Here is a 27254-nt window from a genome sequence, read left to right as displayed (position 1 = left end):
CACACACATCTTTGGGCTTTGGGGAATTTTTCCCCCATAGAAAACTGTGATAATAGTTTGCATGTAGACAACTCAGGGGTGAAACTTCCCAGGTGGGGACCAGAGCTCAGCCTGTACAGAGACTAATACAGTGAGAGGCAGCCCAAGAGCTCCTTGGGCACAGCTTTCCCTGGTGAGCCCCTGTCTTGCCCTACAAAAAGCCACCATCAGCAAAGACCAGCTAGTTCACACTAATGAAACGTCTCACCAGGCACTGGGTGGAATGACATTGAAGGACAAGGTCAGGCATGAACTTTTATAGATCTACACATCTTCCTGCCCCTACCTCAACCCACACAGGCCACCCAACAAATGATGCCCTGGAGCCTTGGCATGCATTTAAAAGTGAAGAAATGCTTAATCAAATCATGCCACTTGAAGTGAGTTGGGCTGGAATGACAAAGCCGTGTGGCACTGCCCACAATGGAAATTTACCAGGCCAAAGCAGACACCAAATACTCCCAGGTTGTTTTGAAATAGATATCGTTGTGTTCTGTAAAGTTCTAAGGATCCATTTCCAAATATTTAAAAACCTTTCCATTAACTATGATTACTCTAGGAGATCACTAGCAAGCACACACATTCCACCACACTCGCCCTGTCCCACAGGCATACATTACATCTCCGGGAGAAACAGAGACCAACAGCAGACCATCCAGGCACCCCAAATATCTTTTAAAACAGGCCAAGACTCATGGATTTCCTCCCTCATCTGTTGAGACAGTTCTTGTTTAAAAAACAGTTTATTTATGTGTCTCCCCTCAAAAATGTCATGACTAACTTTCCATTCATTATCAAAATATTCATTTGCCACTGATCTCCTTCTAGGCTGAAATAAACAAAGCAGAGCAAAAGCTGTTGGCATTGCATCGAGGATGCACTCTGCTGTAAACAAAAGAAAATTTTCTTAACGAATCTCGGAGAGCGCTCTCATGAGAATTTCCTGTGCCATTGCTCTCTGTTTATTAACTCCATTTGGCAGGGAGGGCACTGAAGACTAAGAGCAGGGGAGCAAGGAGAGGCTCCCTTCGCACGCCCAGACCAAGAGGCTCCTTGTCCAATTTCTCAGGCCCTTTAGTGTGCCCAGCCAAGTGTGTCGAGTCCTGTGACCTTGACCCTACAGCTGCCTATTAAGAGTCCTTGGCAATCACCTTTCTGTGGGGCTCAATCTCCTTTACTGCTAAACTACTATAAAACTAAAGGGTTGCTCTTATGAACTTTTCTGCACTGAAATTCTAGCATTCAGATGCAACAGGGTCTGAATGGAAAAAGAGGGGAAAATAAGATGGAGGAGAAAGAGGAAGAGAAGGAGGAAGAGGACAAGGGAAGGGAAAATAGTTCTTAAGGGGAATAAATCTTAAATTCTAGTTTGGTGATATGCAATTAGTGGTGGGGAGGCACTATATGTGTGAGTGAATAATTTCTAAAAGGTAGAACATGGATAGATCAGAAACAAACCCAGTCAAAATTTCTCTGCAATAACAGCCAAGAGCTTACTCTGAACCCCCAAATCACAGATGAAAAGAGTGTAGGGGCCACACGATTGCCCTACGTCAGGGGGAGTTCTTAGTCCTTAGCTTCACTTCCATTCCATGACTCAACTAGTATGAGTACCTGGGGCCTTGGGCTAGCAGGGCTGGTCTTTTGTCATAAGAGCTCTAGAGGTCCTTAGAGCAGTGTAGATGGGACTTGAGATGGCTTGGTTTGAGAGGAGCAATGATCTCAGGAGGCACTCCCTTCCAAGTACATCAGAGGCAAAATGTTGACTCTTGTGAGAACAAGTATGCCATTGAGGTGACACTGGCCAGCATCCCTCAAGGTCATTCTGCCTGGTCTCCTGGGTCATGTTCTAAGTTACTCATCGAGGCCGTCTGAGGCAGAAAGACAGAATACTGTTGGGATCATGGGCTTGCTTGGTTGGCCAAGGGGAGGTACCAGCTCTGTGGGGGCGACGATCCTGTTTGGGACACTCTGCCTGAGCTATCAGCCTGTCTACCTGCTTTGTAGATTTCATGTTTGCAAGTCCCCACAATGGAATAAAGGATTCCTTTAACATATATACAAGCCAGTTACCATGCAGTCAGCTCTGATGCATGGTGAACCCATGTGCATCAAATTAGAGCGGTACTCTGAAGGGCTTTCAAACACTGATTTTTCTAAAGCAGATAGCTAAGCTTTCTGAGATACCTCTGGGGGGACTTGAACCACCAACCTTTTCATTAGCAGCTGACCATGTCTGCATTTTTACTGCCCAGCAAAGCCTCTCTCTCTTTCTTCCCTATTAATGTGGTGTCTTTGGAGAAACCTTTTTTTTTAAATACACTTTTCCTTGCCCCTTTTTAAAGGATTGAAGAGTCTCAGATATTTAAATATGGATGTGAAGAAACCAGAACAGAGAGATGGGAGAAACAGGAGATAGAGAAAATCATTAGTAGCTTCAAGTTCCTGATAGAGTGGGAAGCAAAAGATACAGAGAGAATTTCTGAAAGAATTGCCCTTGGGAAGAGCCGAGGAGATAGGGTACAGACCCAGGAAGTCACGTATGCTGGTTTGGTTGTTGGGAGTTGGTTCTCTTTTTACAGTGCAACAAAAGGTGAAACCACTTGTGTAGCCTGAAGGGAGGCACATTTGCAGATGTGTTCATGTTTGTAGGATTATTTGTGTGAAGCTGGAGTCCAAGCTGAACAGAGGAACGCTAAGTGACTATAACTGCTAGCAGACCCTTATGAGATGAACTGATATGGTGACTGTAACAATGGACTTGGGCATAGTTGTATGATTCTCTTTCAGTAATGCTCTGCTGGTGGATGGCGGGCATAGAGAAGATGGATGTTGATGTTCATCCGAGACTTGAGTGTTGCTAGATGAGTAAGATGTAAGAATGGAAGAAAGGGATATTTATTATTTGAAAAGGGTAAGGAAAAGGTCCACAACTCATTTCTCAGCTTGTCATCTGGTGGTGACTTGCCTGTTGCTGTGAAGCTGGAAGCTATGCCACTGATATCTGATATACCAGTAGAGTCATCCTTGGGGGACAGGTTTCAGTGAAACTTTTAGACTAAAGCAGATTGAGAAGGAGGGTGTGGAAATCTGCTTGTTTAAATTAACTAATGAAAACCCTCTGGGCTCCAGACCATTGTCCAAGCCTTCCATTCTCTGGGACATTCTGGATGTGCTATTAGGCAGGACCAAATGAGGACATCATGCATGGTAAAGTGGAGGGTCACTGAAAGTGGGGAAAACCCCACCCAGTCTAATGAAATCACAATCCTTGGGGAACCTGCAAGGGCACAGGGCCTGTGCTCTGAAGGCCCTGAGCTTGGATGAATGATCTGCTGTCACCATCTAGCAATCTTAATACTTTTTATTAAGAGGCCCTGGTTTTCTTTCTGCACTGTGTTTGTTATTGGCCGTTGTCACTGAGTGGGCTCCGACTCAATGCAATGCTGATTCCACGTATGACCGAATGGAATATTGTCGCGTTGTGTGACATCTCATCATCACTGTGAGCCTGTGGTTGCAGCCACTATCCATCTTGAGTGCCTTTCCAATCAAGGGGCCTCAGCTTCCAGCTCTAAATGGGACAGTATCTTGTTGTGATTGATAACGTTTTCATTGGCTGTATTTGGAAATGGATCCCTATGCCTTCCTTCCTGGTGTGTTTTAGGCTGGAAATTCCACTGAAACCTGTCCACTATGGTTGACTTGGCTGGTAATTGAAATACCAGTGGCCTAGTTTCAACACCACAGCTACCACACAAACCACCAAAGTGCCTCAAACTGACAGACGGGTACGATGATTTGGCTTAGATTTTTTTTCTAAGGGCTTCTAATGTGTAGTTTGGGCAGAGAATCACAGAACGAAGGCAGGGAACTAAAGAAATACTTGAAGAGCTGTCTGAGGGCATGAGGAATTTGCCCATTATGGAGCAGGAACATAGTGAACAGCATAGAAAGAGAGAGAGAGAGAAAAGAGGTATTGTGTCAAGGGAAGATGGCTACATGGTAGGAAGAGGGGGAGAGATGGAGAGTACAGAGATTTCTGCTCTAGTTAACACTGAGGAAAGGAAGATTATGAGCTGTTGATGAATCCAACATGATTCTATGGAGAAAAGTGAGTGGTTGAGTGTACTGATTTTTATTTAAAGTTTAATTCTGTAAGGGACTATCAGGGAGACATGGTGGTAGGGGACAGTGGTTGGGTGTGGAACTGGAGATTCTGTGCCTTGAAGTCTGTTGTAGAATAAATGAGTCCGATCATGGACCGGAAGCAATGCATAGAAAAACAGGGTCTAGGTGTGCATGGGGGGATGTGTTTGGAGCCTGGATACAGATGTATTGGCCTGGTGCACTGTGTAGCCACTGGACATTGTCACTTGGGGTGCCAGGGGTGGGGTCTCTTCTCTAAGCCTCCTTCAAGCTCAGTGACTCAGCTGCATGGTGACTTGGTTGAAGGTTTAGAATTGGGAGCTGTCACCATGTACTTGGACGATGGAGCAGTGCCAGCCTCAAGTTGGGAAACTCAGAGAACCTTCCACAGACAGGGCATGTCCGTGAGAACCCAGCCTTCCTCTGGGAGCTGAGGAGGAAGTGAGCAGTGCAATGGAGGTTCAGCCAGGGCTCAGGAGTGCGACTCCCAGGAGTGATGGGTGAAAATACAGGTGTCATGGGGTCACTAGTCAATTAAGTGTGGTGTTGGGTTCTCCCCCGCTAAACTGAAAGATAAGAGGTCATGAAATTTCCCCTCAACTTAAACCTCTTACCATAAATATTTATTTCAGAATCAACTCAGACAGGATTGGTCCTAGGTGAGTGAACAGGTAATACTGATCCGTTGCTTCATCTCTGAAAAGTGGTTTGTCCTGGCTGTGACATGAGGATTCAAAGCTGAGGGTCCTAACGATCCTCCAGGAAGGGAATTTCCTTAAGAGCAAAAGAGCATAGAAGGAAACCTCATCTTGTGTACCTTTAGTGAGGGTCAGAGGAATAGCAGACATGAGGATTACTCCCTCAACCAAAATGTGACGGGAATGTGAAGTCAAAAGCAGATGGCACTTTCTGTAAAGCTCAGCAGAGGGAGGGAGAGTCAGCCTTCTTCGACCATGTTCAAAGGAAACCTCAGTCATAAGACCACGGACTGACTCTTGGAACTTAATCATATTTATTAATGAGAGTGGATGTTGCATTCTAGTTAATTTTGAATAGTTTTGATCCATCTTCAAGAGATGTAAAGGAAATGGGATAGATCTGGTGTGAAAAACAATGTATGCGAGCTTTTAAGTAAACCAGTGTATAATAAATGTTTTCTAAAAAAAAACACCAATTACAACAGCATGACAGGTTATAAAACAAAACAAAAACAAAGGAAGGGTTTTAACTTAAGACACACATACACTCAAACGTAAAAAGGGGCAAAATAGATTGGTGGATTCTAAAAAAAGAAAATAAACCTAGAACTGTTAACCAGCAGCTGTATATATATATAAAATTTAATAACAAGGACTTTAAAAACTTACGCATGAATTTTTGTTACAGCACTATTTGTAAAAGCCTAAAAAGCAAATCAAAAAGACTGTATGTTTAATATAGATTACATCTCAACAACAAGGAAATAAAAATCCTCACCACTGGACCAACAGGCAACACCATGATAGATGGAGAAAAGATTGAAGCTGTGATTTCATTTCACTCAGCTCTGTAATCCAACACCCATGGTAACAGCAGCCAAGAAATAAAGGACATGTATTGGGAGACTCTGCCATCTAGGACTTCTCCAAAGTTCTGAAAATCAGTAATATCAATTTAAACGCTAAGAGACACCTGATCAAGCCATGGTATTTTCAATGTCTTTCTATACATCTGAAAGTTAGACAATGACTAAGGATGACAGAGAAGAATTGATGTCTTTGAATTGTGGTGTTGGCAAAGAGTACTGAATATTCCATCAACTGCCCAAAAGGACAAGTAAGTCTGTCTTGGATGAAGTGCAGCCAGATTGCTCCTTAGAGGCAAGGATGGTGAAATTTTGTCTCACATAGTTTGGGCATGCTATCTGGATGGTCTGTTGTTCATAGGGTCACTATGAGTCGTAGTTGACTTGATGGAACCTAACAAACACTAATAACAGAAAAAGTGGAAATAACTAGAATGCCCACCAGAGAATGAATGGATCAGCAAAATATGATGCATATATACGATGAAATTTACTCAGTCATAGAAAAGGTTAGGTCCTGCTGCTTGCCACAATGTGGAAGAACCTCAAAAGCCCCATCTAAGTGAAAAGCCAGGCATGAAAGAAAAGTCACATACCATATGATACCATGCATGAAACTAACAAGTAAATCCATCAGTTGCCAGGGGAAGAAGGAACAGGAGAGGGAATGAGGAGTTTTCTTTGCGGTGATGAAAATGTTTTAAAATTAGAAAGAGGTGATAGTTACATAACATTGTAAATGCACTAATTGCTACTGGATTATGTTGGTTTGATGTTAAGTGAATTTTGCTGCAAAGAAAAGGAAGAAAGCAAGAAAAGAAATTCTTGTGAGTACTTCAGGACTATGGTCATGGTGTAATTCTGTAGGGGGTACATTCTGAGGCGAGATCTGGGCTTCCTGGGAGGCCTGTCAAAGCAAGCTGCTGACATTGTCGTCCTGTGTGGCAAACACCCTGTGGTCAGCCTAGTAGCCTGCACGGAGCTGGCCACACAACAATTCTAGAGACAATGCTGATTTTAAAAAAGAATTAAATACATGTCTTGGTGCTGTGTGCTGTTCTGAGTGCTGGGGCAGTCAACCTATAGTAACCACAATTTACAAGGCCCTTTCATTTCTTCTCTTTCCAACTCTGAAATCTTAATTTCTTAAAAATATTAAGTTCCTCCTGTTTTCTTTGGAATGCAGTTAATGAATTTGGAATGACTGTAATCTCCGGTGGAGAATAACATGCTTACTGGATAAATAGCTCCTTCTCAAAAGAGCTGCAAAAAAAGAAAAAGCAGATTACGTGCAAATTCAGGGAATGCTTCTCAGTGCCAAGCTCTGTTGGATTTGAAAGGTCTTGTCAAGTTGCAGATTCGCAGCTTGACATTTATATGGTTATTTATGTCACTTATTAACTGTGGTGTGTTTGTAGCAATCTAATTATGACTGCCTTCCTGGCTGGTCTTGTGAGCAGCGATCAGAGATTGCCCTGTGACAGTTCACCAGGGACACTCTTCTTAAGCACATCTGGGGATGGACGGGGGTCAGAGGAGGGGACAACTTTGTCATTTATTCTTTTTTGCTCTGTCATATTCTTGAAGCCTTCACCCCATGAACCCTAGTTGCTGGGTATTTCTGCTGCCCTGAGTCCAGGAAGAGGTGGGAAGATTGCCCCATGGCAACCTGCAAAGCTGTTCCAAGGGCAGCCACTTGAATAGCTTTTGTTTCTAGGAGATTCTGAGGCACACAGATGGAAACTCTGAATTTCTTTAAGGTGGTTCTGAGAGCTAGTCATAGGAGGAAATTGAAAAGGGCCGGTATCTTGATTTTAAGATATGCTTTCCCAGTGTCATTAATAAAGCTGATTATTATGAAGCTGGAAAAAAAATACTGAATTGGCCAATGTCTTAGCCACATTTTTATAACAATAAAATTTTTTTCATGAAAAATATTGTTCTTATATTTTTACATTCTGATGTGTTTTTTTAAAAATAAATAAATAAATAAATAAAATCCAGAGCTGTGATTCCTAGCTTTGTGCCTGCAATGCCAGAATGCTCTGCTCTGAGGGTCTGCCTGTCTTCAGCGTTGATCTGGAATGAAAGCAAATCCCCGTTCCTGTCCTAGGGATCACCTCCCTCCACCTTCACTCTAAAGAGCTTCATGGAGAAGTGACCTAGACATGCTGTTTTCATGTGTCATTGAGTTAGTTGTGATTCTCAGCCACCCTATGAACAATATCTGAATCATGCCCTGTCTTGCACTGTCCTCATGCTCTCCAGTGTACTCAAGCCCATTGTTGAAGTCATTGTGTCAATTCATCTTTTTGGTCTTCCTCTCTTTCTTTGACCCTCCACCTTTCTCAGTGTGATGTTGTTTTCTAAGGCCTGGCCCCTCCAGACAACATGCCCAAAGTATATGAGACCAAGTTCATCCTTGCCTCTAATGGGCACCCTAGTTGCTCTTTTTCCAAGACAATCTTGTTTGTTCTTTTGACATTCCATGGGATATTCCGTATTCTTCTCCAATACCACTAATTCCAAGGTATCAATTTTTCTTCTGTCATCCTTTTTCATTATTATAACTTTATGATTTATAGGAAGCAATTGAAAATGCCATGGATTGGATAAATTCAAAATTGTATTTTCGCTTTCATGGATTTATTTTAATTGTCTTCAGTTTCAATTTGAACTTGCATAGGTATCATTGATTATCTGTTCTACAGTCCACCCTTGATCTTGTTCTGACTTAAGATACTGAGCTTTTTCACTATTCTTTCCACATCTATAGTTTGTTTGATTCCTGTGCATTCCCTCAGGTGAGGTCTATATACATAGTCGGCATTTAAGATTTTTGTATTTATATGAACACATTATTTCCTCACATGTTTTCCAGCTTCATTTCTATTGGCAAGGCCACATGTTCAATTATCTAATCCTATAACATTTGAATTCCAATCATCAGATGTTATTAATGTATCTTAATTAAATATTTGATCAATTCCATCCTGTGGAAGTTGGTAGAAATTCTCTATTTCTTCATCTGTGGATTTACGATGGTACATAAATTTGCATAAATATTTCATTTGAATAGGCCTTCTTTGTATATGTTTGATTCTTAGGCCATCACTGACAACATGGTACTTCAGGATAGATCTTAAAATTTTCTTTGCAATTATGAATATAATGCCATTTCACCTCAATTTATCATTTCTGGCACAACAGATTATACAATTGGTTAAAAATGGCCAATACCAGTCTTTCCCTGGGCATCATCGATTACTCATGTGCAAGTTCAAATTGAAGCTGAAGAAAATTAAAACTAGTCCACAAGAACCAAAATAAGACCTTGAGTCTAACTCAGCTAAATTTAAGAATCATCTCAACATTTAAGGCAATGAATACCAACAATTGAGGACCAGAGGAACTGTGGAAAGATATTATCCATTAAGAGGGCTAAAGGTCATTATGAAAACAGAAGAGAAAAACAAATCCACTTACAATGAATGTCAGAAAAGACCATGGCAAAATCTTGAATAATCCAACACTTATGAAAAAAAAGAAGAAATACAAAGAGTTGCTGTACCAAATAAAATTAGATGACACTGAAAAATTTCAGGAAGTACCATGTGGACAAGAGCTAATGGTAAGGAATTATAATGTTCAAGGTGCACTGAAGGCACTGGCCAAAAAAAATAAGGCTCCATGAGTTGATGGAATACCGATTGACACGATTCACCTCTAAGATGTAGCCCTGCATCTATTCCAGGGCTATCTATGCCAGGCATCTGAAGGGCATTTCCAACGTATGTCAGGAAATCTGGAGGGCAGCTTCCTGGCCAATAGACTGGAAGGGATACATATTTGTTGCCATTCCTAAGAAAGGTGATCTATGAAGATTATTGAACAATAACATATGCATGCAAAATATTGCTGAAGATTACCCAAAAGTGGTTAGAACAGTACATTGACAGAACTGCCCAGAGGTTCAAGTTGAGTTTAGAAGAGGCTGTGGCACTAGGAATATCATTGCTGATGTCCAATGGATCCTGGATGATTGCAGAGAATACCCGAATAACCTTTATTTGTGTTTTATTGACTATGCAAAGACATTTGACTGTGTGGATTATAACAAATTATGACTAACATTGAGAAGAATGGAAATCCCAGAACACTTAATTTTGCTTATGATAAAGATATACCTAGCTCAAGAAGGTGTTTTCTGAATGAAGCAGGGGAATACCATGTGGTTTAAAATTATGAAAGGTGTGTGTCAAAGTTGCTTCACTTCTCTATCCCTATTTAATATGTGTGGTGAGCAAATAATTCATGAACCTGATTTCTATGGAGTAGAATGTGGCATCAGGTCTGGAGGAAAACTCACCAACATGTGCTATGCAGATGACACAAGCTCACTTGCTGAAAGTGAGGAGGTCTTGAAACACTACAGCCATCAGTGTGGATTACATCTCAACATCAAGAAAACAAAGATCTTCAACAGTCAACATCATGGTAGATAGATTAAAGATAGTGGTTGTCAATGATTTCATCTTGCTTGGGACAATAATCAACACACTTGGTATCAGCTGTAAGAAAATCAGAAGACATATTGCATAGGGCAAATCCTCTCCAAAATGCTTAAGAGCAATGATGTCAATTTAATGACTAAGGTACACTTGATTCAGGCCACAGTCTTCTCAACCACCTGCTACACATCAGAGAGCTTAACAATGACTAAAAATGATAGAAGAAGAATTGATGGTTTTGAGTTGTGGTGATGGAGAGGAGTACTGAATGCTTATGGACTGCCAAAAGAACAAACAGATAAGTCTTGGAGAAGGTACAGTCAGCATGCTCCTTGGAGGTAAAGATGATGAAACTTCATATCTCATACTTTGATGATGTTTTTAGGAGACGCTGGGCTGTTCCTTGGAAAAGGACATCATGCTTGAGGATCGGCAAAGGAGAGAAAGATTTACAATGACTGCAAGCAATGGACTCAAGTATGTCAGAGATAATGAGGACAGCACAGGGTAGGGCAGGATTTAGGTCTGTTGTTCACAGGGCTGCTTTGAGTTGTACATGACTCAATAGCATCTAACAACACCACCACACCCTAGGATAGAGAACTCTGGTGGCCTCATTGTAGTGCCAACTCCAAGGTCGTTCAGATCTGCCTGCTGCTCCATGGTTGAAATATGTCTCCTTCTGTGCAATTGATAGCCTTTACTGCAGGATCAGCCATGAGTTGGTTCCAACTCAGTAGCACATAGCAACAACAATGCCTAAGCATATACCTTTCTTTTTTTTTTAAACCATTTATAGTTTCCCTATATTAATATTTCTTATTCCAATGGTTAATAGATATTTCCAGTTGTTTATCTCCACTTTATGTTGTGCCATATCAGCAAATGGAGGTCTTTCATTGACTGAAAGTTTTACTCTATCCATGTCATTAAGGTAGACTGTATTCTGAGGAGTTAGATTTTGTCCATTTGTATTTTGAATACCTTCCAACCTGAGGGCCTCATCTTCCAGAACTATATCAGACAGTGTTTCACTGTTGTTCACAGACTTCTACTTACCAAAAATGATTGGACTACTGATCCATTTCTTATGAAGATATAAATTTTTTTAAAAGACAGTATCAGAATATTACATAGAAAGGGATTCCACTTAAGTAATATTCTTGATATGATATGTTTATATAGATGAAGAAGAACTTACTAGTTGCCATTATTTAGAGATGGATGGAAGGAAGGAGGATAGGGGAGATGGCTGTGTCTATACAAGTGTAGCATGAGAAACTCATGTGATTTTGTAATGAGACTGTTCTACATGCTTGACAAAATTCAATAGACTAGTTGTGAGACAGTGGTAAAATTGTTTCCCATCCCACTGAAGATTCAAGTTCAATTCTTGGCCAATGCACCTACTCTTCAGCCACCCCTACCTATCAGTGGAGGCTTGCATATTTCTAGGTTGCTGAATGGGTTTCAATGTGTTTCTAAACTAAGAAGGCGAAAAAAGAATGAGTCAATGATCTACCTCCAAAGATCTGCTGTTGAAAACCCTACAGATCACAACAATCTGATCTTCAACCGATCTTGAAGATGGTGCAGGTCCTAGTAGCATTTCATTCCTTTGTACTCAGGTTTCCCTAAGATGAGTCTTACTCTTGTCATCTGCTAACAAGAGAACACACACACACACACACACACACACACACACACACACGAGTACTTGTAAAACTGGTCAAGTGGAAATAAGGTCAATTGTATTCTATTTATTTTTAAATATTTTTATTGATTTCCATACTAATACCTTTATAGTATGTTTCATTCACATACATTGTGTTTCATTCAATCATTCACATATATTCTATTTTACGTTTTTTATACTTGTTTATTTACAAAATTTGACTTAATTGTTTTTCACAGCAGCTCCTTCCCATTTCCCTTACAACCCCCAATGCTGAGTGAACTAACTCAGTCTCGTAAGGACAAATACTATGTAAAACCATTCTTGTAGAGTGAGTATGAGGATCCAATGGGGTGTGTGGAAGCAGAGGAGTGAGAATGATACTCTATTAATGCCAACTTCCTGATTATGATATTGTGCAATGTATATGAAAGATGATAAGGATCGTAAAAGCTGGGGGAAACTGGGTAAAGTTATTGCTCTCTATGACTTCTTAAAATTGCATGTGAATCTACAATTTAAAAAACAAGATCAGATGAAAGGTGACTGCAGAGACTCTGATCTAGGGGGCAGACGCAACAGGATTAGACTGATGAAGCATTTGTGGTGCGTGTCTTCAAAAATCTGGGAACTTGGATAGATGAAGTCTTTGTTTGAAAAGATGAATTAGTAATAGCACTTCAAGGGAGCTCTGTGGGCCTAGTGAGTAAGATATTGCACTGCTAGTCCAAAGACAGGCATTTAGAAAGCAAAATGACATCTTAGAAAATGCCAATCTTTTCTCTATGTATCATGATGTATCAGTCCAATTGTGGTGGCAGGCATCAGCTATTCCGCAAAAGAAAGATGGACGTCTCTTCCAATGCTATTTACAGCCCCTGAATATCCCTGCTGGAGGGTCAGCTATGAGTTGATCTGACTTGATGGCACATAACAAGAAAAGCAACACTGCCTTATTTAACCTCTTCATTCAATTCAATATGATTTTATGAATACTTTTTCCTTTAAGCCTCACAACTATCATCTGTTTTTGAAGGAAGAGAATAAAAGGACAATAAGCACTGTACACATTACCAAGAGTCTGATGTGAAGTAGAAGTATTAACATGTTATCTCATGATTCAGAGTTTCAGGAATACCTTTCTTGACTTTTACACAGAAGATCTTGGTTCAATTCCTGGTCAATATACCTCATGTGAAGCTACCACCCATCAATTAGTGAAGTTCACATGCTACTATGGTGTTACTGTATGCTGAGAAAATAATCCCAGGATCTTGATGACATTAAGAAAATGTGGCATCAGGATTAAAGAAAGACTCATCAACAACATGCAATATACAGATGATACAACCCTCCTTAATGAAAGTGAAAGAGACTTGAAACAATTATTGAAGATCAAAGACTGTCTTCAATATGGATTATATCTCAATATAAAGATAACAAACCCTTAACAATTGGACCAATAACAACATCATATTAAATAGAGAAAAAAATTGACATTTTCAAAGATTCCATTTTGCTTTGATCTGTAATCAACACTCATTGAAGCAGCAGTCAATGCATCAAAAGACAGTGCATTGAATCCATCTGCTAGTAAAGATGTTTTTAAAGTGCTAAAGATGAAAACAAGTCCAAAATATGTCCTAAGTCTATCCCAAATAAATTAAAAAAACATCTCAAGATTATATTTGACGCATTGAATACGAATAAAGACCAGATAATGTGGGATATCAGCAAGGATATTATCCATGAAGAAAGCAAAAGGTCATTACTAAGATGGGAAAAAAACATAAGACCGAAATGGATGACAGAAGAGACTCTGAAAAACACTGGAACAAAAGGAAACTAAAACTAAGGGAAGGAATGCTGACATAAGAAAGCTGGACAAAAGATTCCAAAGGGCAGCTCAAGAAGGTAAAACAAAGTACTGTAATGACATGAGCAAGGAATTGGAGTTAGAAAATCAAGATACAAGAACACGTTCAGCGTTTCTCTAGCTGAGAGAACAAAAGAACAAATTGAAGCTTTGAGTTACAATACTTGAGTTACAATTTTGTGGGCAAGTCTTGAATGATGCTGATAGTATCAGAAGATAGAATATACACACTCGCTGTACCAAACATAACTGATTGACCATTTAAAGAGACAGCATGTTATTAAAAGTTGATAGTGATGAAGGAAGAACTTCAAGCTGCACTGGTAGCATTGGCGAACGACAAGGTCCCAAGGATTTATGGGATACCAACTGACATGTTTCAACAAGCAGATGCAGCCCTGGATGTGCTCACCAGTCTATGCCAAGAAATTTGGAAGACAGCTAGCTACCTGGCCAACTGACTGGAGTAGGTCCATATTTGTTCCCATTCCCAATAAGGGTGATCTGAAAGAATGTGGAAATTATTGAACAATATCATTAATATCACATGCAAGTAAAATCTTGCTGAAGATTATTTAAAAATATCTAGAATAGTTTATTGGCAGGAAACTTTCAGAAATTCAAGCTAGATTCAGAAGAGGCCGTAGAAAGAGAGATACCATTACTTATGTCTGATGGATCTTGGCTGAAAACAGAGAATACATGAAAAAAAAAATACTTGTGTTTTCCTCTTTGTGAAAAAGCATTTGATTGTGTGGATTATAACAAATTATAGGTAACCTTGAGAAGAATGAGAATCTCAGAAAAATCCCTTGTGCTCCTGCAAAACATATATACACACTCAGAACAGTTTTCTGAAGGGCATTTTTAAGTGTTTAAAAATCAGAAAAGGTGTTTGCAGGGCTATATCTTTTCTCCATACCTGGAGTTAAAATATAAAAAGGGAAGAACTTGCTTGGAATTTCTCAAACTGTAAGAATTTGAAAAGAAATGGATGCCTCGGCTATTCCTAGGAGACGGACATCATGATTGGAAAGGCAGAGGGTCAGCGACAGAGAGAAAGACCCTCAATCAGATGGATTGATAGAGTGACTACAATGCAATTGTGGGCTGCAGTGTATCAGAAATTGTGAGGATGGAACAGGCTAGGGCAGGGTTCAGATCTGTTGTTTATAGAGCTGCTATTAGTTGTACAACAACAACAACAACATGAGCAAAATCTTGGACAATCCAGAAAACATCAAAAGAAAACAAAATTCAGAGTCATTGTACCAAGAAGAATTGGCTGACATGGGACCATTTAAGGAAGTAGCATATGATTAGAAAAGCCAATATTGCTGAAGATTGTTAAAAAACAGCTAGAAAAGTATATTGACAGAAAACTGCTGGAAGTTCAAGCTGGATTTGGAAGAGACCATGGCACCAGGGATATCGTTCCTGGTGTTAGATGGATCTTGTCAAAAGCAAAAAAATACCAGAAGGATGTTTATTTGTGTTTTCTTGAGTTTGTTAAAGCATTTGACTCTGTGGATAATTACAAATTACAGCGAATACTGAAAAGAATGAGAATCCTGAAACACTTAATTGTGCTCATACAAAACTTAGACCAAGAAGCTGTCATCCAAAGAGAGCAAGGGAACAGTGCATGGTTTAAAATCAAGAAAGAAATGCATCAGGACTATGTCTTTTCTCCCTATCTATTCAATTTGGAGGCTCCTGTGTGAAGCAAAGTGGATTCTGGAGGGTAAGATGTTTTGATATATTGAAAGTTGAGTGTAAACTGTTTTGTCATTTTTTACTTTCTTAATAATCGACTGTAAGCTGATTGGTCATTTGAATTTAACTAAACATCAGCTGTGGACTGTAGACCTCTTGTTTAAATCAACAACAATATTCAATCTGTATGCTGAGCAAATCATTCAAGAGGCTGAATTTTATGAAGAAGAATGTGGCATCAGGATAGGAGGAAGAATCATCAACAATCTGCCTTATGCAAATGACACAATTTAACTTGCCAAAAGAAAAGAGAACTTGAAATACTTGCTGCAGAGGTCAACTTGAGGGCACCTAACTACAACATAACAACATTTAATTTGTATGCTAATTAACTAATTTGAAGAATTGGACTATATAAAGAAGAGGGTGGCATCAGGATTGGAGGAAGACTCAGCAACAACTTGCCTTATGCTTATAACTTTGTTATTGTTATGCACTGTCAAGTTGCCTGAGACGTAAAGCAACCCTAAGTACAACAGCTCTAAACCCTACTCTATTCTGAGCCAGCCTTACTGTCTCTGACACACCTACCCCCATTACCCTAGTCACTGAGTCAATCATCTCATCGAGGATCTTCCTCTCCTGCAGTGTCCCTCCACTCTCCTAAGCATGATGTTCCTCTCTAGGGACATGTCCAAAGTATGTCAGATGGAGCTTCAGCACCCTTGCCTCCAAGGAGCAGCTTGGTTTCACTCACTCCAGGATGGACCTGTTTGTTCTTCTAGCAGCTTATGGTATATTCAATACTCTTCTCCAGCACCACAGCTCAAAAGCTTCTATCATCCCCAGGCATTGTCCAGCTTTCTGATCTGGATCAGGCACATCTTCATCTCCAGACTGACAACATTGTTCTTCAATACTCTGGAGAGGTCCCTGACAGCAGACTTCTCCAGGGCAATTCATCTTTTGATTTCTTTGCTGCTGAGACCAAGAGTGTTGATTGTGGAGCCAAGCAAATAAAAACTGTTAACAATCTCAATCTCGTCACCATCTGTATTGCTGCCAATTCGCCCAGTGGTGAGAATCTTTTCTTTTCTTGATTTTGAGCCTTAATCCATACTTAGGCTGCAGTCCTTGACCTTCTGCAGCAAATGCCTCAGGTCCTCTTCAGTTTCAGCAAGCAAAGTTGTGTCATCTGCATAATGCATGTTGTTTTTGATCTGCCTCCAATCTTGTTGCCACATTCTTCCTCATAGAGCCCAGTCTCCTGGATGATCTGTTCTGCATATAGATTGAAAAAGTATGGAGAGAGGACACACTCCTGGTGTACACCCTTCCAGATTTTGAACCATAGAATGTTTCCTTGCTCTGTTCTGACCACAGCCTCCTAGTCCAAGGATAGGTTTCGTGTAAGTATCCCAGAACATTTGATTGTGCTGATGCGAAACCTATACTTGAACAAAGAGGCAGTCATCAGAACAGAGCAAGGAGACACTACATGGTTCAAAATCAAGAAGGGGGTCTGTCAGGGATGTATTGTCTCCATACCTTTTCAATCTGTATGCAGAACAGATCACCTGAGACCCTGGGCTGAATGAGGAGGAATGTGGCATCAGGATTGGTGGAAGAGTAATCAACAACCTGTGTTATGCAGATGATACAACCCTGCTTGCTGAGACTGAGGAGGACCTGAAGCGCTTGCAGCAGAAGGTCTAGGACTGCGGCCTCCTATATGGATTGAGGCTCAACATCAAGAAAACAAAGATTCTCACCACTGGGCCAATTGGCAGCATCAGGATGGATGGTGAAGAGATTGAGATAGTTAACAGTTTTAGTTTACTTGGCTCCACAATCAACACTCTTGGTAACAGCAGCCAGGAAATCAAGAGATGAATTGCATTGGGAATGTCAGCTGTCAGGGACCTCTCAAGAATACTGAAGAGCAACGACATCAGGCTGGAGAGACTAAGGTGTGCCTGATCCGGGCTATAGTCTTCGCAATTACGTGCTATGCATCAGAGAGTTGGGCAGTGACTAGGGATGATAGAAAGAGAATTGATGCCTTTGAGTTGTGATGCTGGGGAAGAGTGTTGAATATACCATGGACTGCTAGAACAAACAGGTTTGTCCTGGGGAAGGTGAAGCCGGAATGCTCCTTGGAGTCAAGGATTCTGAAGCTTCGTCTGACATACTTTGGGCATTTTGCAAGGAGGGACTGGTCCTTGGAGAGGGACATCATGTTTGGGAGAGTGGAGGGGTGGCGAAGGAGTGGAAGACCTTTGATGAGATAGATCGATTCTGTGACTGGAGTGGTGGGAATAAGTGCATTTGAGATGGAGTGGTGGGAATAAGTGCATTTGAGATGGCTAGGTTGGCACAGGATAGAAGGGTGTTTAGAACTCTTGTACATAGGGTCACTATGAGTCACAAGCGACTCGATGGCACATAACAACAACAACAACAACAAAAAACAAATACTCTGGGAATCCCATTTTCTTAGAGTTAGCCACAGTTCGTTATGATCCACACAGTCAAATGCTTTAGCATGGTCAGTGAAACATAGATATTCCTCTCATATTCCCTGCTTTCAGCCAAGATCCATCTAACATTAGCTATAATATCCCTAGTACTATGACCTCTTTTAAACCCAACAGCACATCTGGCCTTGTTTGTTGATGTGCTGTTCCAATCGTCTCTGGATAATTTTCAGCAGAATTTTGTTGCATGTGATATTAATGACACTGTTCAGTAATTTCTGTACCCTGTTGGGTCACCTTTCTTTGAAATGGGAACAAATATGGATCTCTTCCAGTCAGTTGGCCACCAGATTTCTTGTCACAACTTGGTGAGCACATCCAGAGCAGCATCTGTTTGTTGAAATATGCCAATTGGTATGCCGTCAATTCCTGGTTCTTTGTTTTGTTCATACGTTGTTTCATGAAATTCTAACTCTTTTTGGTACAGAGGCTCTGTATATTCCTTCCATCTACTTTTAATACTTCCTGAATCATTTAATGTTCTGCCCAAAGCATCTTTAAGTATTGTAGCTCAAGATTTAAATTTGTAGTTCCTTCAGTTTAAGAAATGCCAAGTGAGTTCAGGACTTTTGATTTTCTGACTCCAATTCTTTGCACATTTCTTTATAATAATTTGCTTTATCTTTCCTCTCTGAACTTTGAAATCTTCTGTTCAGCTCCTTCATTTCCTGCTTTCTTCCCTTTGTTTTGACTTCTCTGCACTCTAGTGCAATATTCAGAGTCTCAGCTGACATCCATTTTGGTCTTGTCTTCCTCCTCTGTCTTTGCAATGATCTTTTGCATTCTTCCTGGATGATATTCTTGATATTTCCCCACAGCTCATCTAGTCCTTGCTCATTAAGGACACAACTTTGCTTAAGAAAATGTAAAAATCTTTAAGCACTTATTGAAGTAGATCATGGACTACATCTTCTGATAGAGATTGTAACTCAGCATCAGGAAATCCTCAGAATCAAGAAATCCTCAACAGTGACCTAATAGGCAATGTCATGATTGGTATCAAAGATTGTGTTTTGGATCCACAATTATGGTTGTTGTGGTTATGTGTTGTCAAATTGACTATGACTCATAGTGACCCTATGAGCAATGACTCTAAACCTTGTTCTATCCTGAGCTAATCTCACCATCTCTGACGCATCTGACCCTATTGCCCCAGTTGCAGAAGCAATCCATCTCATGCAGGGCCATCTTTTCTTGTGCTAACCCTCTACCTTTCCAAGCATGATCTCTTTATCCAAGGATTTGTTCCTTTTGGCAACATGCTCAAAGTATGTGAGACAGAGCTTAAAAACCTGGTTTTACCCTCATGAGGATAGGCCTATTTTTTCTCTTGGCAGTCCATGGTATGTTCAATGTTCTTCTCCAACACCATAATTCAAAGGCATAGATTCTTTTTCTGCCATTCTTACTCACGGTTCATCTCCCTGATGCATAGCAAGCCATTGAGAGCATCATGGTCTAGATCAGGCATACCTTAATCCCTAGATTTATGCCATTGCTCTTTAGCAATCTTGATGGCAGATTTTTCCAAAACAACTTTTCTTCTGATTTCATGACTGCTAGTGCCAAAGCAAGATGATATTGTTAACAACCTCAATCTTATCTCCATTTATCATGATGCTGTCTGTCCAGTGGTGAGGATCTTTATTGACTTGATGTTGATATGCAATCCATATTGAAGGCTGCACTCCTTAACCTTCTGCAGCAAACACTTCAAGTTCTCCTCAGTTTTAACAAACTAGGTTAGTGAGCAAGTTTGCATAATGCAGGTTGGTGATGAGTCTTCCTCCAATCTTGATGCTATATTCTTCTTAAAGTCCAGTCTCCTCAGTGATCTGTTCTGCATATACATTGAAAAGATATGGAGATAGGATGCATTCCTGACACACTGCTTTCCTGATTTTGAACCATGCCGTTTTCTTGCTCTGTTCAGATGACTGCCTCTTGGTCCAAGCACAGGTTTCACATGAACACAATCAAATATTCTGAGATTCCCGTTCTTCTCAATGTTATTCCCAATTTGTTATGATCGATAAAGTAAAATGCTTTTGGATAGCTGATTAAACACAAATAGACACAGAACTCTGTGTTTTCAGACAAGATCCATCTGACATGTACAGTGATTTTCCTAATGCTATTGACTCTTCTCAGCCCTGCTTGTATTTCTGGAAATTCTCTGTCAATATATAGTTCTAGTATTTTTGGGATTATCTTCAGCAAGATTTTGTTTGCATGTGGTATTAGTGGTATTGCTGGATAATTTCTATATTCTGTTGAATCACCTTTTTTTGGAATGGGAATAAATATGGATCTCTTCCAGGCATTTGGCCAAGTTGTTCTCCAGATTTCCTGACATAACTGGTGAGCACATCCAGGGCTGTATCTGTTTGTTGAAATATGTCAATTTGTATTTCATTAATTCCTGGGGCCTTAATTTTGGCCAATTCCTTCAGAGAAGCTTAAACTTCCTCCTTTTTGCTAGTGGCTCTTGATCATATGCTACTTTCTGTTATGGTTTCTGTGTCAGCAAATTCTTTGTGATACAATGATTCTGTGTATTTCTTCCTTCCTTTCAAGCTTCTTATATCACTCACAGTATTTTTGCCCATAGCATCTTTAAGTGTTATGACACATTCATGTTGTTAGTAGCTAAGAAAGACATGTTGCACTGAAGTATGATGGCCTAGTGGATTGAGTTTGCTTCCCAACTCAAAGAAAGATGTGTTGCATTGGGGAACTCTGCTGTCAAGATCTCTCCAAAGTACTGAAAAGAAACTATTGTAGACTAAAAACCACAGGGCACTTAATACAATCTCTGTTATTTTCAATTCTTCCTATTCATCTGAAAGTTCAACAGTGATTCAGGATGACATAAGAAGAATCAATACCAATGAATTGTGGTGTTGAATAAAGAATATCCTATGAATTAGTGAAAGAACAAACAAGTCTGTCTTAGAGGAAGTACATCAAGGGTGCTCTGTAGAGTCAAGGATGGCAAAATTTTATTCTACATATTTTGGGATTGTTACCAGAAGGGGCCAGTCCTTGGAAAAAGACATCATTCTGGGAAAGGTAGAGGATCAAAGAAAGAGAGGAAAACCTTCAACAAGATGAACTGACACAGTGATGATAACAATAGGCTTAGCATGATGAATATTTTTTTAAGATGGTGCAGAATAAGGGAATTTTTCTATATCTTGTTCATGAGGTAGCTAAGAGTGATAGTGGACTGCATAGCACATAGCAACAACCACATCAAAGAGGAAAGGTGTCAGTTTAAAGACTTATGTGTGCTGGACCTAGCCATGGAATTTTCAATTTCTTCCTATGTATGTGTACATTGGACAATGAATAAGACCAAAAATAAGAATTAATACCTTTGAAATATAACATTGAAGAGTATGAAATATACTTTGGATTGTCGAGAGAACAAACAGATATGTCTCGGAAGAAGTAGAGAGCAAGGGCAGTGACACCTAATCTCACACACATTGGGCATGTATCAGGAGGGTCAGATCCCTGGAAAAGAACATCATGCTCAGAAGAGTGGAGGGTTGTTGAAGGAGAGGAAGGCCCTTAATGAGATGGATTGACACAGTAACGAAAACAGTGGGCTGGAGAGCAGCAGAGTTTAAGAGAATGGCTCACGACTGGGCAAGGTTTCAACCTGTATTACACAGGCTTTCTATGAGTCAGAATCTGCCATGAACAATCTCATATGAGAAACCCATTCATGAAAATATTATTCACTGAAATTTTCACTTTAAATTAGTGAGTAAGCACAAGAAAGCCCATGCATATTACCTTAGTTAGTGAGTTCCCTGTTCTTGCCAGTAACTGTAAATTTGAAAAGATGCTTTTATTTTTGTAGGCAGATGCTTTGGAATTGAGAGAGAGCCAGAGGCCAGCCATATCTAGAAGTAGAATCTTTGATGTAGTGTGGGGGGGGAAGTGAAATTATTCACTATAGATTAGTAAATCAGCCTTTGTTTGCCTTGTTTATTGAAAACGCTCACACTTATTGTAAAGAAGCCATTGTGTTGTATGTAGTGTGTTACATGCTGGGCTACGAACTTAAATGCTGTGGGTTCAAATCCTAGCTACACCAAGGGAGAAAGATAGTTTCCTCCCTTGGAAACTGAATGGAGGTCACATTGAATGAGAACTGACTCAACAGTAATGGTTTTGGTTTTTGTTATATCAGTGGGATGCTACTGAACAAAACAAAACAATGGAAATCAAAAGGAGAAAAGAAAGCAAAGAAGCCTGGAATGGGGACTGATTGTTGTTGTTATATAAGAGACACAAATTAGAATGGACAGTCTGAAATCTGGGATCAAATAATGAATTAGTCCAAAAGGTTGATTCATTCTCAAGACTTAATATATAGGTAGAGAATGGGAGAGTGTGATGGGAGAAAATTTTCTTGGTGCCATGAGTTCTAAGGAGGTCATTCCCTGCTGATGTCTCTTCTTTCTGCCTTTTTAATTTCTTTCTTTCATCTCCAAGCAATTGTGTGGAACAAAGGATCGGGTTCACAGGCTCCTGATCTTGGCAGGGAAAGCTGAACTGTCTCCCTCTTGTGGTCTTGTGGGGGAATCACTGGACCAAGGAGAAAGGGGCCAGGACCTGTGGAACCCTGCAGTGGTTTCTTGGATGGAATGAGGTCACACACAGCCAGGTAAGACATGCACCAGGATTTGCATTTGTAGTCTCTTGTTGGCCCATTTTTAGCTCTTTTTTAGACCAAAAGGAATTCACAAGATGTGCAAAGCTGAGTGAGTGAAGAAGGAAATGAAGCAGATTCAGATGGGACAGAATGTTCCAGACCCCCATGAGGCTAAGCTGGTGGTGCTGTCTTGCTGAGAATGTGGAAAGAGCCAAAGAGAATGCTTCTGCCCTCCAAATCTCCTGGTTGTGAGCAAGCAGCCCAGCACACTCACCAGCCCAGGCTCCTCCTGCTATCTTGAAGACTTTAATGTTTCTTTACAGGGCTTGTCACAGTGATTCAGAAGAAGCCACACTGATAATTCGTGTGGTTGTTTAATCCTTTTGAAAGAGGATTAAGCTCCTGACTTGCTATTAAAACCATTCAGACCACAGTAACACAATTTGACCAACAAATGGTGGTGACTTGGGCTATGTGGGAGGGTACGGTCCCTTAGTGTGATGGCACAGCCTCACCAGGGTCACACCAGAGGCTCAGGTATGGAAGAAGCAAGCACTGAGGTTTGGTGGGGAGGGAGGAAAGCGATTTGTCCTTGTAATCTAGTTTGCAACTTGAAGGAGTCAGAATAGATGTTCCTCAACTGGACACAAGTTCTAAACATCTGGAACTGAAGGGGTTACCCCTCTGCATGGTGACCATGTTAGGAGGCCCTTCAACCTGGCATTTGCTGCATTGTTGTGATTGGTGATTATTGTGGCTACCTTTCTCTCTCCTTGACCGTGGACCCTTGGAGGGCAGATTGAGTCTCCCTTACCGGGTTCCCTTCAGTGAAACACATCTGTGCAAGGCCAGCTCAGCTTTTTTGGCCCTTGATATGTGATGTGTTGAAACCAGAGAGATTCAGTGAACTTAATTAGAACCAGAGGTACTCACCTGCCCTTGCACCAGCTGTTTTTAATACCGAGAGCCTGTTGTGTGTGTGTGTGTGTGTGGGGGGGGAGGATCTCTGAATGTTTAATTTTAAAATTTACTTAATTTTTTAAATTTTTATTATGAAGATTTCCAAGCAAAAGGAAAAGAATGGTGCAAATAGATGTATGTCTTCCCTTGACCTACATTGAGTAATTGTTGGCATTGCTGTGTGTGCTTCATGCCTCTCCATAGATAGTCTTCCTCCTTTTCTTTTTCCTTCTTACTTACTGAACTATTTGCAAATAAGTCGCAGACATCACAGCATGACCTAATAGTGCTTCCTAAATAGTAACAAGAACATTATTTGCATAATTGCAATGTTGTTTTTATTTTCACTCAGTCAACAATTCTTGATTTTTGGCTACTTAATGCACAACAAAATAAAACACTGCATGGTCCTGCATCATTATGATCCACAGGATTTTACTTGGATGATTTTCAGAAGTAACTCATTAGGCCGTTCTTCCTAGTAGATTTTAGATGGAAGCCCTACAGAATGTTTGTACGGGTTGTTATTATTATTGTTAGGTTCCGTCGAGTCAAGTACAACTCATAGCCACCCTACGAACAACGGATAAGAACCCTAACCTAACCTGTGCCACCCTCATCATCTCTGACATACTCAAGTCTATTGCTATCATCACTGTGTTAGTTCATCTCACTAAGGATCGTCTTCTCTTTAGCTCACCCTCTACCTTTCCAAACATGATACTCCAAGCAAAAGCCCCTCATAACAACAAGCCCAAACCATAAAATGTATCTTTCACATTCTTGCCTCCAAGGATGCCTTCTACTCTTTGTAGGGGCTGTTGTTATGTTCTGTCAAGTTGGAACCAACCCACAACTGACTCTCCAGTAAAGCAAAAGCAAGAAACCACAAAGAAGGAGAATGTTTCTTTTTCTCCCACAGAGAAGTTGGTGGATTTGAACTGTGTATCTTTGTGTTGGCAAATAAAAGGCAAAAACCTCAACTCATTGCAGTGGAGTCATCACAGTTAACTCTCCAGCAGGTTTTTAGAGGCTGTAAACTGCACAAGAGTTGACTGACCATTGTTTTCCCTAGGAGCAGCTGGTGGATTCCAATCACCTGCTTTTGAGTTGACAGTACATCTCCCTATACACAAGGCCACCAGAGCAAATTAGGTCCATGGTATACAGACACCAGCATTGTTTAGTTTTACCATCCCATTAGACTTAAAATAGAGCTAAGGCCAGAGTAGGGAACCTCACTACTATCAAGAAAGAAGAGCCAGGAGTGGAGCCTGTCCTTTGGACCTGAGGTTCCTGAGCATAGAACCTCCTAGACTGAGAAGACAGAGAGAATACCCTATGATACTAGAGGCAATGCAAAAACATAGAGAGGTAGTGACAGAGAAACAGCAGCAGTAGAACCAGGAAACTGGTGCAGGATAGTATGATAGCCTTCCTGGTTTACAAAGTCAGTTGGCAACTGTAATGTGCTGACTCAAATTGAGTCTTCAGGCAGGAGGCTTCCTAGTGGAGTGACAGGCCTTGGGCACTTTCTGACAATGCCAGAGAGCTTTGTAATACATATTCAAGCAGGTCAGAGGCCAGGCCCAGGGGTTCCAGTACTGATGGAGAGGATTATTTGAGAGTATGACCAAAAAGTAGCCTCTTCCTCATAGAAATCAACCTGAGGCTGTTATTGGTGGATGATTCTTTTCCAGCTCATAAAGTCAAAGGAGGTCAGATGCTCCACTATGCCATTTTTAGAACATGAAAAAAGGCAAAAGTGTAGAAAACAAGGCTTATTAGTAGTTACTAGTGCTGAGAGGAAAAGGAAAAGGTGAAATTACCATTTAGGGGACACTGAATCTCTGTTAATGGTGGTGGAATAGTTCAGAAAAGGATTGTGGTACTAACTGTACGACATAAAGAGTATAATCATTGCCTTGAATTATATATATAAAATTGTTGAATTTACAAGTTTATAGTTAATGTTTATCTCGCATGCACACAAATATACACACAATTTTGGGTGCAATGAAGCCGTTGAGAAGTAAACAGGACCAAAGATCTGAGTGTCAGTTCCTAATCTCTGAGGTCTACATTGAAGGAGCCCCCGGTTCTGGGGGAGGGCTTAGCAGGCTGAGAGCTACAGACTGCTCCTGTCTCCTTTTCAATGCCAGCTCTGGGTCTGGGTGTTTGGGTTTAGTATCTCTCTTCACTTTCTCTCTAGAACTAGAACTCATTCAGAGGAATTAATATCATTCCTTTTGAACGCATCAAGACATAGAAATAGGAGAAATATGCTCAGAGTGAATGAGAACATATTTAAAAATTTAGTATTACTCTAGCTATAGCCAACTTTATTTCATACAATGTGATTTTACAAGATAAAAGAATTAGACCAAAAGCCACAAACTAACAAAATAGGAACTTTCTGCCAACAGACTCTATGCTGTGGGTTTTGGGGTCAGAATCAGTATCCTGATTTATGGGGGGGCCCTTCCCCTGGGAAGGCAACTTCTCATGAAGATGATCTGGGGTGGAGACCATCCAGGCAGCATCTGTTTTACAGATTAGGAGACATACACAAAGCAAACTATTGTGTTTCTACCACTTGAAGGGCTCACAGCGGCCCATACAAAGCTATCGTGGTAGAATGCTAACATGCAGGAAATGAAACATGTTCTTCCTTTGAAAATTATTTTTTTTCTTCCTGCAAAGTATGTCAAAACATTTGCTGAATTGGGCAAAATTATCAGCACCTACCCTTTCCTGGGACAGATTTTTTTTCTTTAAATTTCCAACACTAGAGCACTGAGACTTTACTATATGCCAGACCCAATTATAAGTACTTTACCTTTTGTTAACTTTAATGCTCACTGAAATCCTATGAGATAGAATCCATTTTATAAATGAGAAAACTAAGGCTCAAGGTAGTTGAGTAACCTGTTTAAGTGGTTGTTGTTGTTGTTGTTATGTGCCATCGAATTGTTTGCTACCTATAGTGACCCTATGTACAAGAGCTCTACACGCCGTTCTGTCCTGGGCCAACCTAGCCATCTCAAACGCATCAAACGCACTCATTCCCACCACTCAAAATTCAAACCTAGATCATCTGATGCTAGAATGCACACTCCTAGCTACTATTTATTTTTCTTGAACAAATCCATCATTTTATTTTATATTGTATCTATTTGAGGTAGAAAGAACTAGGATTGAGTTGAGGGTTCTTTTGCTCATGGTAAGTTCTCACACGATTACATCCCCTTGTGTGGGTGTGTCTGTGTGCTTTTCTGTGTGTTTATTCTGCTCTTTTTATAAGACAACAACGCTCAGAAGGGATTAGATTTGGGATGCACTATGAGTTGCAGTTGACTCAATGTATACCCAAAACTCAACAACATACGCTGGTCTAGGGAGCTCTGGTGGCCTAATGGACAAGAAGTTACACTGTCACCCTAAAGGCAAGTGGTTAAAATCCACCAATAGGTCCACAGGTGAAAGCTGAGCGGTCATCTCTGGGTCATCTATGAGTCAGTTTCCTGCTTGAGGGCAATAAAACAAAGACCATGAAAC

The sequence above is a fragment of the Elephantulus edwardii genome, unplaced genomic scaffold, assembly GCF_000299155.1.
Source record: "Elephantulus edwardii isolate Elephantulus edwardi_28Jun2011 unplaced genomic scaffold, EleEdw1.0 scaffold00051, whole genome shotgun sequence".
NCBI classification, from domain to species: Eukaryota; Metazoa; Chordata; class Mammalia; order Macroscelidea; family Macroscelididae; genus Elephantulus; species Elephantulus edwardii.
This window is presented reverse-complemented; position numbering follows the sequence as displayed.